This window comes from Coregonus lavaretus (assembly GCF_964263955.1).
Source record: "Coregonus lavaretus genome assembly, chromosome: 4".
Taxonomy (NCBI): Eukaryota; Metazoa; Chordata; class Actinopteri; order Salmoniformes; family Salmonidae; genus Coregonus; species Coregonus lavaretus.
The window spans coordinates 12466894-12485566 of NC_139991.1; positions in this window are offsets into that span (position 1 = coordinate 12466894).

An 18673-nucleotide genomic window follows, 5' to 3' on the forward strand; every position below is an offset into this window, starting at 1 on the left:
GAATAAATTACACTAATGTCCAGCAATTTGTTTCTCTTCTCCCGTGGAAAAAGCCAGATGTTGAATTGTTATGCCCTGTTTTTGGCATCGCTACATTGCTTTACGATGTGTTGCCCTTGCTTAAAAGTTTCGTAAAGATTTACATTATCTATTTACTATATCATCAAGCATATACATCTATAAGCACATCATGAACACAACATTATAGCTGTATAGAGTATTATTATATGGCTGTTTAGTCTTGTCAAAGCCTTGTATTTTAGATACGGAGAGCCAGTCCTAGTGCATTCTGGGTAGGTCCATTATAAACACTGTAGGGTATTGGGAGAACAGTGCTTGCCAAAAAAACAGAGAAGCAGTGCTCTGAATTTTCTTGAGCTGCGATTCACTTTCAAGGACATCTAATGGGACGCCAAATGCCTTCAATTTGAAAATAGTACACATGGCTCTTTTAGCCCTCCCAACTTGATATGGATATTTTCAGCACTGTTGTCTCCAAACCAAGCTACCTCTGTCCCTTCACCAACCCCGCTCTTATTACCACTGTTTCATTATCGCACCCTAAATGAAAATCAATTATATATGGAAACCGCTACCTGATGCTTGTTTAGCTCAACACCATCCACTCTATACAATATATCTACATAGATGAAATATTTGAATTTGCGTGGATATATGATTATGCTAATGTTGTGGGGTAGTTCATCTGTGCACATTGTATTCCCACGAGTGTTGTTGTGATGTGTATCAATTCAGCAGGTCTAGTTAGGTCCACTTAAACGTCTTAAGTGGCCACATACATGACAGCAATGTTTTCATAAAGACGATCACAACCTTCCGATTCCTTAAATTGTTTATAATCTTGTTAGAAAAGATAACGCCAATTTTCCAAACCTAAAGGAATGAAAATAAATGCAGAATACTAAATTGAACTTAAGTTTGTTTAAATTAGCTGGGAAATCAGGTGAATATGACTTAAACAGGAGTACCTTAAAGTGGTTGACAGTTTCAAAGCTAAGCACACAAAGATGGAATGCCTGTTTATTAGTAAATAGGTTTAGGCCGAATCAGGATCTTTGAATATTTGAATGAAGTGCTCTGATAGTTGTGAAAAGGCTATAATGTCATAATGATGTTATGGAAGATTTTATAGTCAGCGTATAACAGCGTAGTCACACTGCCTGTTACTATCAGGCCCTCCACTGGAGAAGTCCATCTGGAGAAACCAACATTTGTATTATAACCATGTTTGGGTGCATCCCAATACATCACTGGGGCCGAGCTTCCTGCCATCCAGGACCTCTATATCAGGCGGTGTGAAAGGAAGGCCTGTAAAATTGCCATAGACTGTTCTCTCTGCTTCTGCACAGGAAGCAGTACCGGTGCATCAAGTCTGACACCAACAGGCTCCTGAACAGTTTCTATCCCCAAGCCATAAGTCTGCTAAATAGCTAAGTAAATAGCTAAATAAATGGCTACACGAACTATCTGAGTTGACCCTTGTATTTATGATTTTTTTGGACTCCTATGCACACTCACAGGACTCTACACTCTCATGCATACTGACACTCCAACACACATATAACATGCACACACATTTATACTGACTCTACACACCCACTCACTTACAATCATCATTTATGCTGCTGCTACTCTGTTTATCATATATCCTTACCCCTATACATATCTACCTCCATCACTCCAGTATCCCTGCACATTGTAAATATGGTAGTGGAACTGACTGACCCTGTATATAGTATGCTGACTTACTTTATCGTGTTCTTCTTATTTCTTGTTTTTGTTCTACCTCGTGTTATTTGTAGTATTACCTTGTTATTGATTACTACATTGTTGGGTTTAGAGCTTGCAAGAAAGGCATTTCACTTTACTTGTGCACGTGACATTAAAACTTGAAACTTGAAACTATGAAAATAAATAATTATGCATCATTATTTCTATTCTTGTTGAACGCTAGCCCATCTAATGCTCTTCATGTTCTAATGCGTTTTATATTGGGGAAAAAATCATGGCAAGAAAGAAATTGTACAATTTAATAGACCAATCAAAACTATTTTTATTGAATTTTGTGGTGTCCCTTTGTATCAAAAAAGGCTGTGTGTGTGTGTATGACAACAGGCTGCAGAAGCTGAACTTTACTGCTCTCAGGTTGTGTTTTCTCTTACAGTCAGTCACAGTGTGTAGGAGCATGTGAGGAGGAGTGAAGAACGCAGCGGGGAGAGGAGAGTTGTCTTTCTGTTCCTCTACCCCCTCTACTGCATATGACTACCATATGGAAGCACTTGTAAGGAAAATTAGGTACAAATCAGTTACCTGACAGCACTACTTCTAGCCAGACAGAGCTGGTCAAGCTGTGTATCTGCTGGACTGGGCAGCCCTTCTGCTATGGTCATCTCCCAGGTATCCTGCAGGTTTTACTGTATCTGACTCCACTACTATGATAGTAATACCATAGTCGTCTATGTCACCTATCTGCTGTTTTCAGTCACACCATGACTATTGGAGATTCATTTGAAGCGTCAGACACTGAGGCATGTGGAGGTTCAGATCTTCTGGAGACTGATACACCTGTTTGTCTGGATCTTAGAGTTAGAGATACACAACTCACCAGACTATAGAATTATAGCCATTGATTTTGTCCTAAACAAAGCTACATTTATGTTTACTGTGAATCATGTTTTAGTCATTGTTCATGGGAGAGTAAGACTCATTCTGCATGAATGTGTGCATGAGAGACAGTGAACATGTGTGCGCACATCGGCCCTGTCTGTCTTTGTCTCTGTGCTGCTCTTTGCTCTGAATTATGGGTAGACGATCAGGGTGTCAAGACTGAGGTCTCGCCCCCCACACTCCCTGGCTCCAGCACAAGTACTCTTCTATAGCATTTGGGGTTTTGTGAGAAGCGTTCGGTCTCAATGTTTCCCTTATGGATTGAACTGTGAAAAGTTAGCGGTGGAACATCGGTATGAAGTTCAGAGTTATAGATTTGGCTCAGTGCTCCTCTTACACTCTGTGCTGCACAGCTTTTTTATTTGTCTCCCAAGGCCATTAAAAAAGGCATATTTTATCTTACTTTATTCGAAATGTTTGGAGGACTTCCCCCTGAGAAGTCATCTTGTTTTTACGGGGGTTCTGGTATGACAACATATACGCAGTATCGTGAAATCCATTGCAGTTCCCATATCATTATTTTTCTCAAAACTGTATATTGCATATAGCTTGAATACATTGACTCAGTGTGTGTCTGAGGCAGAGATGAGAGAAAGCAAAGTGGTGGTGGTGAAATGGGCCTCAAGTGGGAGTCCAGCATAGGAAAACAGAATAGACTCTCCCTTCACCAGGGTGAAGCCACATTCCCTGGTCAGAAGTCTCTGTGATGAAAGTGGTGTGTGATCTCCCAGGTCATCCTACGACCCTGCCAATGTTTTCATAAGAGGAGGCTGGGTCCTGGGTGTTTTATCTGCCTGGTCTGGATGGAGCTGGACAGGGGGTGGGGAGGGGTCGGACCCTAACCCCCCTTTGTTTGGTTTGCGGGACGGGCAGGACTCTCGCAGCAAGGTGCTCGCTGTCATCGCTTTGACCCCTGACCTAGGCCACTGGCAATCCCCAGGACTCCAGAGGAGAGGGCCGCAGGGGCTCCTGGGACAATCACACAGAGGTCAGAGGGCAGGGATGCTGGCCATGTGCACATGTGTCAGGAAGTGGACCACGCTCTCTCTTCTTCATTCAGCAGTATATCTGGTCTCTAGATTTGTTCTCAGTTATTTACCCTTTAGAGTTTTGTCTGAGGTTTAATTTAATTCTGAGCCAATGTGTAATGGATATCTCTACTGAATGACAGGGTAATAGCCTGATCCAAGTGTGGTGAAGCCAGCTTCATGTAGATCTGCAGCCTGCTCTCAACCTCCCAAATCAACAGTCTCTGCCTCATTTCATAGTGTCTGATTACTATGAGACTTCTGTGTGTTAGCTAGAGTAGTGCTGAGTTTCCCCCAGACAGGACAGGCGTTCGTCTTAAATAAAGCTATAATTATCAGTGAAGGGTATGTAGTGGACTTGTCAACAGCAAATAGTCTGCTTGGATCACGTCTGTGCCGAGAGTGTGTTACATGTAACTTATACATTGCCAATCCTGCTGGCCCTCGTTTTGTACAAGGAAGGGGAGAGGTTAAACACACACATCGCAACACAAACCAGGTTTCCATCCAACCTTTTTAATGCGAGTAAAGTATGTGGGATAAAAAATGTAATGACAGACCTGATGGAAACAGCAAATTTGTCGGTAAACGTTCCAAATGTCGACAATACGAAATATGCTACACAAGGTGGGATCTTTTTGTGTCAGTAAAATGTATTATGCGAAAAATGGCATTGGAAACTTTGAGTCGTGCGTTGATATGTTGTGTGGTCCTCCCACTACTACTCGGGAAAGCATGCAGTTTATTAAGCTACAGATGAAGTAAGTTATGAACTTCACAGGGTGGTGAAAGTGATTGGTGATGATCTTGATGCTCCTTTCCAATAAATATCGAGGGTCTTCTTCTGGTGACATAATGATTGATGCTTGGCTGCCGTTTGACAAATAAAAATAATGCTATTTTGTCCTCATCATGTAGGTAGCCTACCCACACTGTATCTATGAGCTATGTAACACAACATGTTTTGTGACAAAACGATCAGTAGAGTTGAAAATGTGATAGAAACCCATTTAACTTGTATTTTTTATTCGGTACATGTCAACACACACAGCCTTTTATCCGCAGCAAGTCAATTTGATGGAAACACATCTCTGGTGGGAAAATGTGCATATTGTTTTTATGCAGATTTTAGAATATTCACATGAAAATCTGTCCCCAATTGGATGGAAACCTAGCTACAGACCCTAAGCCTATCACCCAATGGTTGACAGACAGTGTCCAAGGGTGTTTTACGCTCTTTACTCATACTCTCTCTCTCAAGCCTGTACCTTCATTGTCACACACATTTGCACGCACACGCAATGTACACACATTCACACAGACACACACACCACACACACACAGATTCCTTCCCTCTTTCCCAAGCTTGCAAGCGGATCTCAGAGATCCAGGTCAGCCACCTGCCTCCAGGCTGGCACATAGTCCAGTCTATGGACTACCTTTTCCTTCCTATAACTACCACCTCCAAATCAAATGGAAATATTATGATTGGACAGAGGTCAGTGTCACCCCTGCCCCCTCCATCTCCTCCCTTGCCCCCTCCAGGCACACCATTGTAATTCAATTAAATATTTTCTTAAAGAGGATGGAGCAGGAAGAGGCTGGCTGGTCAGACACAGGTCAACACACGCCTTCCAGCATATACTGCAGACAAAAGCTCTCAGTGCTATGGGACACAGAGCCATACTGACATATGGATTTACTGATGCCCTCAGCACCAAGGAGGTGCTCATTCACTCTCACTATCATTAAATGTGTGGAGTACCTCTATGACTATGCAGCCTACAAAACGTAATGTAGTACCTTGCACAACATGTAAAAGGAAGAATTCAGATATTTTTGCCCTTTATTTGAGTCCTCACAAGCTCCCAAAACGACCCATCTAAAATACTGTACATCTTTTACTTTGCGTGAATGTTTTGTTTCAGTGGAAAGTAATAGTGTGTTATTCTATCTCAGAAAAGGTGTCATGTGTGTGAAGTGTCTGGCTGTGTGTCTGTGATTTCAGTCAGATGTTTAAATTACCCCTTTAAAGTTTCTCGCTCTCGTGTTCTGTGTAATGTGGCCTCTCTCACGGTTAATGGCAACACAGAGAGCAATCACATGTTATATAATAGCCCTGTGTTGTAGACTGTACAGTCACAGAGGAAAAACATCACAAATTAAAAGTCGTCTGTCTTTAATTTGTCAAATCTGGACAGAAGAATCCATCTTTGTAGAATGTAAGCTAGAGCTCCATCTTTGATCCGGCTTGGAAACCCACTGTAGACTTACTGTATACAGATTGACTTACAGTGTACTGTAGACAGATTGACTTACAGTCTATAAAGAGAGGAAGAGAGTGCTGTGAAATAGGAGAATATATGCCTCCAATATTTGTATTCTATATTTGTCAGTGTTTTAACTCAGTCTCATTGTCAATATGGGTTTGATATTCTGCAGAAAATCATCCATGTCCTATTTCTATGCCTCTCAGGTTGTCCTGGTTTTGTCAGTCATTTCCATATTGGATGATGACCATTACCAGAAGAATGATATATCATTTATTTGGAAAAAAAAAAAGAAGCAGCTGTAAAGGCTCTCGTTGGCGATCTCATTTTACATGGGTTTCCACATAAAACACTCTTGTGTGATGCCACAGAGGGGGTTCACTGTTTATTAAGGGTTTGAGATGGTGATTCTGGCCTAGACAGGAACTTTTTTTCTACAGTACAGCACACCACTGCTTACTTTGGTTTAACAAGCATGACACCACATCACATACTTTACAGTAAAACTACATGAATATACAGAGTGCTTGATTTCAGTGGACAAGCAGTAGAGAAATCAAGAATCAATTTATCTGAGACCGTCTTCCATCCACAGAGTACACTCAGTGAAAGTGGCACAGAGACAAACTGGAGTCAAGGCAGCTTCTGTCTGCAACACAAAAAGCTGCATATTTCATAGATAATTTATTTCTTAATTTGGTGTTTGTGTTTTCTCCATGAAACCCCACTATAATGTTCATTTTGATGGCTGGCTAGACTGTAGCCAAAGGCCGTCCAAGTCTCCATTGATGGAAGAACTCCATAGACACGCACTGCCACTGCACTCACAGGTATTTCACAGGGGGTAATATTGCACTGTGGCAACAAGCTCAGAAGAGGTAGACAGTGGGCCAGGAGGTCTGTGGGTAGAGAGTCCATCTTTAACTGTGAAGGCCGGCAGCCCATCCTCCAAAGTAGTTACAGTCTGTGGTCCTGTGGCTATCATACAAATGTCCGATTTTATTAGGCTCAATAGAGGAGATGGCTGCCATCAGAATACCACACTAACTATCTCTGCCTCAGTAAGGCACATTTGTAGTTTAAGCTATGATTTTCCTGATCTTTCATAGAAACTAGGATTTGAATTGGAAGGTCTTCCCAGAAGCATTAAAACAATCTCCTCACATTTGCTTCTCCAATAAGCTGATTATCTCTCTGTGACACTGAATGTGAGGACATTACTATGTCATTACTGCAGCGATAAGATAAAGACAAAGAGGTCTAGTGCAGTTTGATGAACAGGAAATGCCACAAATCTTTGTTGGTCTACGTACAATGTTGGATCAGACGTGTTTGAGTTGCAGCCTCTCTAAGGCATCATTTGTTTATCTGCTAACAGGGCCGGGTGGCGTGTTGTGTTGTGGAGCCGGAGCAGCTGGCATCCTCTCTGCCCAACAGAGCTGTCAGGTATTGCGAAAAAACTGACCTCTTGAGCAGAGGCCACCATGAGGAGGAAACAGAGAGGGCCACTCATAGGCCTAATACCTAGGAATGTCCTGAAAGAGACTAGAAAGGAGCCCTTTCAAACAGCCCCCTAATCAGAGTCATGTTCTTCATTTAATTTGCGAGGACACTTGCATGGATGAAGATGTCCTTTATTCACAGCTCATTCTTTCCCAGGGTTGGGGAATTGAGGAACACAAGAAGGAGGCTGTGGGGGTGGGGGGGGCTTGATGTCTTCTCCATCTCTCCCTCTATAGACCCATACATACATCCAGACATTTATTTCACTCCTTGCTTCACTTGCCCGCTACCCAATTCAATGTAAATGCAATTTAACTTCAACAATAGAAATTTGATCTTATTTTATTTACATTTACATAGTTGATTGGTGTGTGCATATGTGAGTGTGTGCGCTTGTGTCACAGGCTGGGCAAGTGAGCAATCAAACTGCCAGGATTTTTTATGAAATGTACTAATAATGTTTGATCACATTATCTAAAATAAGGACCCACAAAGACCTTCCAAGTGTTATATTTAGAATGTGAGGGCCTTGGAATGTAGCCACTGATTACGTTGAGGGAAGGTTAAGGCTTGGCAGATTGCGGCCTGATAGACTGGTTGAATGGTTGTCTCTGTGATACACTTGGGTCAGCCATCAGTTTGACCCCTCTCATCTGGAGAAGACCTGACCTGGGAGGTCACTGATAGGGCACACGTAAGCAGTAAAATGAGTGAGTAGTTAGTGCATAAAGGGCACATTTGCACTGTAATTGTAGAGGTGTAGAACAGTTTAAAGTGTAGCCCATGTGGTCCAAACCTGTTAGATATTGCAGGTTGTGGAGGTCAGCCAGGTTGGCAACAAAGCCCTGTTCATCCTGCTTGGAAGGTCCAAATGATTTCAATCAGAGCTGTATGTGCTGTTTACTGACACTTGGGTCACAAGGCTCATGCTGATCTTCATCGTATGGACCAGAGTCCTGAGTCCCTCGTCCTCTCTCCCAATGGACAGACACAGGATCCAAAGTCAGTGTTCTCTCTCTTTCCTCAGTCTGGCTGGACACTACAGGAGAGCCTCCAAACAACAGATAACAGTGTTATAGTCCTTAAGGACCATACAACACTGAAACTAGATTTGTCCTCTTCCAGATTTGGTGGAAATCCCCTAACATAATACAATGGTACTAAAATAAATTGAATGGTTCCAGAGGGGTTTTAGACAAGCACCACATCCCACAATAAAACTCCCAATCTCAAGTGAATCTGAACAGACTTGGCTAACCTCTGACCCTTATGGTCTCTACCCTCATCCTCTCCTCTGAACACTAAAATACAACCAACATGACTAAACTGCACACAAACAATGTAAACCAATTAATTCGATTAACATAGAGCCATGCAGAAAAAAAAGGCAAGAATAATCAATTTGGCTTAGTATATTATGACATCCGCTGAGTGAAAGGGAGCGGAAGGCCGGGCCTGGAGGGGAGAGGAAGCGGAGTTTAGTGGTCTGCTAGCTGTGCCTGAGGCCAGCTATAGCTCAGCTATGAACAATGGAGGCCACAGACAGAGGCCCAGGCAGGCAGAGCCCCATTCCACAGCTACAGCCCAGCAGGGGATGGCATGGTTGGGAAAGAGGCAAACATCACGTGACACCGTTACGTCCATATGGGTGAGTCTTCCCATCTCTACTCTGTGAATATACAAACCTAATTCACTTGAATTTATGATATTACACGATATCTGGTAACATTTCATTTTAAGGTGTCCTTGTTGCAGTGTAATTACACTGTAACAAGTGTTGTAGTTAACTGTAATAACTCATAGTTACAATGTAATAACAAGATGTACCTGGTAGTAATTGCGGTCTGTAATTACAGAAGTATAACAATGAATTCTTGTTACCATGCTTGTTACAAATGGGCAGGTTTCCACTAAGTTCACCAACTTATACAGTACATTACAGTACATCACCCATTCTGACAACCTGGCCCTCATTTTCAAGCTTCTGGAAGTGCGACCCAAGTGGGAGAATAAATACACTAGTACACCAGAGTACATGTAATATCTGCATAAGTACAATGTAATTACTAGGTGTTACACTTCATTTTAACTAGCCAAATCCTGTGTATCTTGAGGGGTACTTACTTGTAATTATAGTGTACCGATAGCCAGTGGTGGAAAAAGTACCCAATTGTCATACTTGAGTAAAAGTAAAGATACCTTAATAGAAAATGACTGAAGTAAAAGTGAAAGTCACCCAGTAAAATATTCCTTGGTTTTAAATATACTTAAGTATCAAAGTAAAAGTATAAATAATTGTACATTCCTTATATTAACCAAACCAGACGGCACAATTTTACTTTTAATTTTTATTTGTGGATAGCCAGGGGCACACTCCCTAAACTCAGATATAATTTACAAACAAACCATTTGTGATTAGTGAGTCCGCCAGATCAGAGGCAGTAGGAGTGACCAGGGATGTTCACTTGATAAGTGTGTGAATAGGACCATTTTCCTGTCCTGCTAAGCATTCCAAATATAATGAGTACTTTTGGGTGTCAGGGAAAATGTATGGAGTAAAAAGTACATTATTTTCTTTAGAACTGTAGTGGAGTTAAAGTAAAAGTTGTCAAAAATATAAATAGGAAGGAAAGTACAGATACAGTACAAACAAATGTTTTTCCTTGAAGATGCACACTCAAACTTTTGTATAATTTCAGCCAGTAGTTTTGAAAGTGGTGCTCATGAGCCAAAAGTGGTCCCCATTTTTTGTGTACTACGTTATCAAATTGTGTGTTATGTCATCCATTTCGTATGATATGTTACATCCTGCAAAAAAAAACATATTTTTTTGTTGTTGTGCAATTTGTATGATATGTTAGGAATCCAATTCATACTATATGTTACGAATTTATTGTGCTTAAGATCCTGGAGTGCATCTTTAAGTACTGGTACTTTAGTTTACACCACTGCCAATAGCATCCCAACACACCATTTTCAGCCTGCACAAACCACATTATATGTGTTAGCCAATTTAGAACCAATCATCTCATTGACACAACTCTGCAATAAAGAGCTCTGGAGTCTGATGTCCAGGCCCAGGTCAAGCTTTAGTTTCAAATTAATGGAAGCTTATGAGTGCAATGGCAAAAACGGGTTCACTAATGGTTCACATAAAAAAACATTTAAATTGTTAAATCATTTAAAGTTGTATTTGACAATGGTTCAATTGTTTTAACCACCAATTAAACATTTTTAGACACAAACAGTTATGGTAAATATTGTGAAATAGTCATTTCTGCTTACCAAATTGTAAGCTTGCACTTAAATGGTCATAAGACAAACTCAAAATTCTATAGCAATATAGAGTGGGAAAGCGTCCGTGTGTTTGAACAATTAATAGACACTGGACTAAATAAAACCTAATAAAAACATCTGTCTCGTCCAGTACCGGAGTCTACGCTGACCACTGCACCATAGCCAATGGAGCTACAGTAGTCCTTTATGCAAACAACCCATTGCCACACAGCTTTGAACTGGACTGTGTGTATACAGGCAGTTGCAATGGCGCGACGTTAGATCATTAGAACGCATTTGCCAAAAGCCACAAAATACATCTGAATGGATTTCTGCAAATATGTCAATACCATGAGAGTTCTCTTACATTTGGGAACTTTACAATCCTATTGATCAAACAACCATGAAAATATAGGCTCTCTCCCCCTCAATTATGCACATCAACAACAAGATCAACACCTAATGCTAACCAGAGCAAGATGAGCTAAAATATAACGAAGAAACATTAGATAAACCCTCTCAAACCTTTTCAGCTAGTTGGCTGTCAAAATTGCACTGATAAACGATGGGGTATTGTAGCCTACAAGTCCTTCTGCTGCTTGCCTTCCTGGCTAAAGTTGGCTAGCTTGCTAGCTAGCTACTTCCAGACACAAATGACAAACCTCACTCTGACCATTTTACTCACCCTAGCAGAGCTGGTTAGCTAGACTGTTTACATGTTATCTAGAATGTTCGTGACTAAATATTGTTTTGCCTATGTTTACTGACATCGGCCATATTCAGTGGGTGTTGTGTAAATTAATCAGCTATTCTGCGCTCTGGCACACTCAGACAAGAGTGCTCTGAAATCAGAGTAGATAGCCAGAGTGAATTTGCGAACACAAGAGATATGCTAACTGGATAACAGTCGTTCAAGTTCTTGCTAGCTAACCAAATGACAACTGCATCTCTAACTGTGTATAGTAGGGGTGTAACGATTCGTTTTAACAACGATTCGATTTGTATCACGATTCGTGGTTGTCGATACGATTCAAGGACGATATTGGTTCATTTAGAACGATACGATCCGAAACGATTCAGTGACTTGAAATCGATTCAGTAACCTTTTAGCCAAAAATTCAACCAGAGTGACTGAAATATATACCTGGATACTGGACAGTGCAGGTGAAGTTTCCTAGATTCCTGTTTCTTGTAAGGACCGCAATGGTGCCTTGATAATTTCTCGCTCGTCGGCTTCTCCTCTGTCGTCCGCCATGCTATGTTTTGTTGTCTTTGCGCCTTTGCGCTGCTGCTGGCGCGGGGCGATGACGTCACGGATAGGCAGACTGAATCGAGTAATGTTTAAAGCCTTTATCATTAAAAGTGCTAAGAAAAAACATCCATATAAAGTCTGACGTGCTTAAATCCAATGGGTTATTTCCTAGTATCGATACAATCGATTTATTACATTTTAAAACGATGTTAGATTGATATATGTTGTCCAAAAGGCCAACTCGCCGAGCACAGATCGATGTAGTTGGATCATAGGAATATAAATCGATACATCGATGTAGTAGATGGATCGTTACACCCCTAGTGTATAGCCACCGAAAAACAAAATGAGGGGAAAAAGTCAGTCACTCACCCACTCCTCCAATGACATGACATGACATCCTCCTAGCAGCTAGCTAGCTATCTAGTTAATGTTATGCTCTTTTTTTTTTTTTAGCTTGTTACATAAATACATATGCTATTAGCCATGTCATAACTGACTTCTGATCATTGCCCTTGTCACAAGTGTAGAGAGGAGTAGGCAGGAGGCAGTCACAAGTTTAGAACTACTGAATTTATTAAAGCACCATAGCTTAAAGCGGGACAAAACCCACAGTGCAAAAGATAAAGTACTCAGGAAATAGTAGGAGAGATTCCTCTCAGGAAAACAAGCAACATATACAATGACCGACAAAGACAAATGACAGAGGGAGTATGGGGATTGGAACTAGGCGGGTGTAATGATGACGAGACAAGTCCGGGGTTGATGAGTGAAGGGCGTTTGCCAGCAGCAGGTTCGGCAGCAGCTAGAAGGCCGGTGACGCCGAACGCCTGAGCTGGACAGGAGGGGGAGCCAAAGTGAAGGCTGGTGTGACAGTACCCCCCGCCGACCTTGGGGACGACCCTGGAGACGCGGTGCGGGTCAGTAGGGACGACGCCTGTGGAAATCCCGAATGAGAGAACGGTCCAGGACGTCCCGTGCCAGAACCCAACACTGCTCTTCGGGACCGTACCCCTCCCAGTTGACCAGGTACTGGAGAGACCCTCCACGATGCCTTGAGTCCAACAGGCTGCGGACGGAGTACTCCTGAGGAGAGATACATTAAATGAGGGTGAGATACGGTAATTGACGGGTAGCTGTAATCTGCACATCACCTCATTGATTCTCCTCAGGACCTTGAACGGCCCCACAAACCGCGGGCTCAGCTTCCGGCAGGGCAGGTGGAGGGGCAGGTCCTTCGTAGAAAGCCAGACCCTGTCACCGGGGTGAAAGACCGGGGCCACACTGCGGTGACGATCGGCCTGCGCCTTCTGCCGGAGGACAACGCGCTGGAGACGGGTGTGCTCTGTGTTCCATATCTCCTCGGCGTGCCGGAACCAATCGTCCACCGTAGGAGTCTCGATCTGACTCCAGTAGCCCACTCCCCCGGCCGTTCTGACAGTAACTACAAAGGTACCTACCCAGTTCCTGATTTACCCTTTCCACCTGCCCATTAGATTGGGGACGGTACCTGGAGGTGAGGCTGACCGTGACCCCCAGTCGTTCCATTAAGGCCTTCCAGACACGGGAGGTGAACTGAGGACTACGGTCAGACACGATGTCCTCCGAGCTCCCGTAGTGCCGGAAGACGTGAAAGAAGAGAGCCCCCATGGTCTGCATGGCCATAGGGAGACCAGGCAGAGGAATCAACTGACAGGCTTTGGAAAACTGGTCCACAACGACCAGGACGGTGGTGTGCCCCTCCGAGGGGGGAAGGTCTGTGACAAAGTCCACGGAGAGATGGTACCAGAGTTGTTGTGGAACCGGCAGCGGGTGGAGTTTGCCATAGGGGAGGTGTCTCGGTGTCTTGCTCTGTGCGCAGGTGGAGCAGGAAGAGACGTAAACCCGGACGTCCCGGGCCAAGGTGGGCCACCAGTACTTGGCGGAGAGACAGTCGATAGTACAGGCTATACCCGGGTGCCCCGACACAGGTGCTGTGTGTGCCCAGTCGAGAAGACGGTCCCGCACATGAGAGGGCACGTAGATACCCCCCGGGACAGGGGAATAATGGGTGTCGCTTCCTCCCGCCGATCCTCTTTGTAATGCACCTGGGACAACGCATCGGCCTTAACGTTCTGAGATCCTGGCCAGTAGGAGAGGGTAAAGTCAAACCTGGTGAAGAATAGGGCCCACTTGGCCTGATGCGGGTTCAGCCTCATCGCTGCTCGAATGTACTCTAGGTTCCAGTGGTCCGTCCAGACAAGGAATGGGTGTTGAGCACCCTCCAGCCAGTGCCTCCATGCCTTCAACACGTTCTTGACGGCCAACAACTCACGATCCCCCACGTCGTAATTCCGCACCGCGGGAGACAGCTTCCGTGAGTAGAAGGTGCATGGATGGAGTTTAGGTGGCGATCCAGTACGTTGGGAGAGAACAGCCCCTACTCCAACCTCGGAGGCGTCCACCTCCACAATGAAGGGCCAAGATGGGTCAGCGTGAGCCAGAACCGGTGTGTTTATAAACCGTTCCTTGAGCGCACAAAAGGCTTCGTTGGCCTCCCCAGTCCAGTGCAGCTGTCAAGGACCTCCCTTCAGAAGGGAGGTGAGAGGGGCCACCACTGTGCTGAAACCCCTAATGAAGCGCCTGAAATATTTGGCAAAACCTAGGAAGCGCTGCACCGCCTTGATGTTGGAGGGAACAGGCCACGACCGTACTGCACTGACCCTCTGTTCTTCCATCTCCACTCCCGCGGTGGATATCCGATAGCCCAGGAAGGAGACCGCCTGCTGGAAGAAAAGGCACTTCTCCGCCTTGTCATACAGGTGATGCCTTATCAGCCTCTCCAAAACGGACCTGACATGAAAGACATGTTGCTCACGTGTAGTGGAGTACACCAAGATGTCGTCTATGTACACCACTACTTATCGACTCAACATGTTCCTAAACACCTAGTTAATGAAGGATTGGAACACCGAGGGTGCATTTGTCAGGCCGTAGGGCATTACCCTGTATTCGTAGTGCCCTCTGCTGGTGCTGAAGGCAGTCTCCTTTCATCCCCCTCTCTGATGCGCACCAGGTTGTAGGCACTGCGTAAATCCAATTTGGTAAAGTACTTTGCACCGTGCATCTGTTCGATCACAGTGGGTATGAGAGGCAGGGGATAACTGAATTTAACCGTAGCCTTATTCAGTGTCCGGCAATCGATACAGGGGCGGAGACCTCCGTCCTTCTTCTTCACGAAAAATAAGATGGAAGAGGCCGGAGAGTTGGACGGATGGAGGAATCCTTGGGCCAGCGCCTCCTGGATGTAGAACTCCATGGCTTCAGTCTCTGCATGCATGAGAGGGTAGATGTGCCCCCGCAGGAGGGTAGAACCAGGCAGTAGGTCGATGGTGCAGTCCCATGGGCGATGAGGGGGCAGGCACGTGGCACGAGTCTTCGAAAAATCCACCTGTAGGTCCCGGTATTCCTCTGGGATAGGGACGTGGGTGGCCTGGTCCGGACTTTCCACGAAGGTGGCAAAGATAGACACCGAGAGACACCTCCCCTGAAACTCCTGCGACCAACCCAACAACCTCCTCTCTGTCCATTATATACTGGGATTATGCAACTGTAACCAGGGGAGACCTAAAACTACGGGGTGTGCAGGAGAGTCTAAGATGAGGAACTTGATGCGTTCATGGTGGTTGTGATCAACTTTGAGGGAAATGGGAATCGTGGTCTGGCTCACCAGTCCTGTTCCTAGTGGACGGTTGTCTAGGGCATGGACTGGGATAGGGGGTTGTAAAGGGACTAGAGGAATGTGTAATGATAAGGCCACTGACCGGTCTAGGAAATTGCCTGCAGCACCTGAGTCCACTAGGGCAGGACTCAGTGGGGGACCAGGATAGTCCGGGAAGGTGACAGGGAGGAGGACGGGCTGGGTGGACAGAGAGGAGCAAGGCACATCCACACCTACATGGGAAGGTGCAGGAGCGCTCCTCGGCCTGTAGCATCCTCGCCTGGTTCTCCTTCTGGGACAGGTGTTCCAGGGGTGGTCCGACTCCCCACAGTAGGAGCAGAGAACCTGTTGACGGCGGCGTTGACGTTCCTCCTGGGGAAGGTGCGTTGTGCCCACCTCCATTGGCTCAGTCTCGCTGGAGGTTCCTGGGAGAGACCCGAACCCCTGGGATGGGCGACGACAGGCACGCAGGAGATTATCCAGGCGGATGGCCAATGGCGATGAGCTGGTCCAGCGTGAGGTCCTCATCGCAACAGGCCAGCTCGGTCTGGACGTCCGCCTGTAGCCCGCTGCGGAAAACTGTCTACAGGGCCTGGTCATTCCAGCCAGTGGACGCAGCCACCGTCCGGAAATCCAGAGCGTACTCAGACGCTGTCCTGGACCCCTGGTGCAGACAGAGGAGACGCTCACCTCCCTCTCGGCCCTCTGTTGGGTGGTCGAAAACGGCACGGAAGAGTTGGGTGAAGCGTTCATAGGACTGAACTTCTGGACCGTCCCTCTCCCAGACGGCGTGCGTCCACTCCAGACCCAGCCTGTCAGCACTGAAATCACCAAGGCCACCCGGCATGACGTGCAAGGTGGAGGTCACACTGCAGGAGAAACCCCCTACAGTGAGCTGGGGTACCGTCAAACCGCTCCGGGAGGGGCAGGTGGATGTTGCTGATCGAACCGGATGATGTAGAAGGTGGTGGGGTGAGGAGCTGGGAAGGTGGAGGAGCTGGGAAGGTGGAGGTGTAGCCTGCAGTTGGCGTAAGGTCTGGATCACCTCGTCCATGGCAGTCCTACAGCAGAGAGGTCGGGATGTCCTGCTGCCTCCTGTTTTCTTGGGTCGGTCATTCTGTCACAAGTGTAGAGAGGAGTAGGCAGGAGGCAGTCGCAGGTTTAGAACTACTGAATTTATTAAAGCACCATAGCTTAAAGCGGGACGAAACCCACAGTGCAAAATATAAAGTACTCAGGAAATAGTAGGAGAGATTCCTCTCAGGAAAAAAAGCAACATATACAATGCCCGACAAAGACAAATGTGAAATGTCAGAATAATAGTAGAGAGAATTATTTCTTTCAGCTTTTATTTATTTCATCACATTCCCAGTGGGTCAGAAGTTTACATACACTCAATTAGTATTTGGTAGCATTGCCTTTAAATCGTTTAACTTGGGTCAAACATTTTGGGTAGCCTTCCACAAGCTTCCCACAATAAGTTGGGTGAATTTTGGCCCATTTCTCCTGACAGAGCTGGTGTAACTGAGTCAGGTTTGTAGGCCTCCTTGCTCGCACACGCTTTTTCAGTTCTGCCCACACATTTTCTATAGGATTGAGGTCAGGGCTTTGTGATGGCCACTCCAATACCTTGACTTTGTTGTCCTTAAGCCATTTTGCCACAACTTTGGAAGTATGCTTGGGGTCATTGTCCATTTGGAAGACCCATTTGCGACCAAGATTTAACTTCCTGACTGATGTCTTGAGATGTTGCTTCAATATATCCACATAATTTTCCTTCCCCATGATGCCATCTATTTTGTGAAGTGCACCAGACCCTCCTTCAGCAAAGCACCCCCACAGCATGATGCTGCCACCCCTGTGCTTCACGGTTGGGATGGTGTTCTTTGGCTTGCAAGCAACCCACTTTTTCCTCAAAACATAACAATGGTCATTATGGCCAAACAGTTCTATTTTTGTTTCATCAGACCAGAGGACATTTCTCCAAAAAGTACTATCTTTGTCCCCATGTGCAGTTGCAAACCGTAATCTGGCTTTTTTATGGCGGTTTTGGAGCAGTGGCTTCTTCCTTGCTGAGCAGTCTTTCAGGTTATGTCAATATAGGACTTGTTTTACTGTGGATATAGATACTTTTGTACCTGTTTCCTCCAGCATCTTCACAAGGTCCTTTACTGTTGTTCTGGGATTGATTTGCACTTTTCACACCAAAGTACGTTCATCTCTAGGAGACTTCCTGAACGGTATGATGGCTGCGTGGTCCCATGGTGTTTATACTTGCGTACTATTGTTTGTACAGATGAACGTGGTATCTTCAGGCATTTGGAAATTGCTCCCAAGGATGAACCAGACTTGTGGAGGTCTACAAAAAAAAAATCTGAGGTCTTGGCTGATTTCTTTTGATTTTCCCATGATGTCAAGCAAAGAGGCACTGAGTTTCAAGGTAGGCCTTGAAATACAGCCACAGGTACACCTCCAATTGACTCAAATTATGTCAATTAGCCTATCAGAAGCTTCTAAAGCCATGACATCATTTTCTGGAATTTTCCAAGCTGTTTAAAGGCACAGTCAACTTAGTGTATGTAAACTTCTGACACACTGGAATTGTGATACAGTGAATTATAAGTGAAATAATCTGTCTGTAAACAATTGTTGGAAAAATTACTTGTGTCATGCACAAAGTAGATGTCCTAACCGACTTGCCAAAACTATAGTTTGTTAACAAGAAATGTGTGGATTGGTTGAAAAACAAGTTTTAATGACTCCAACCTAAGTGTATGTAAACTTCCGACTTCAACTGTACGTGTTTGTTTTGGGCTTCGTCCACGTCGTTTTCCATGACGTACCTTATGTTGGGTTGAGTAATAAAAAAAACTATTAAGTATTCCTGCACCTGTCTTCTATCAGTATACAACGTGACAGAATAATCGACCCATAAAAATGGAGACAGTGGGAAAGG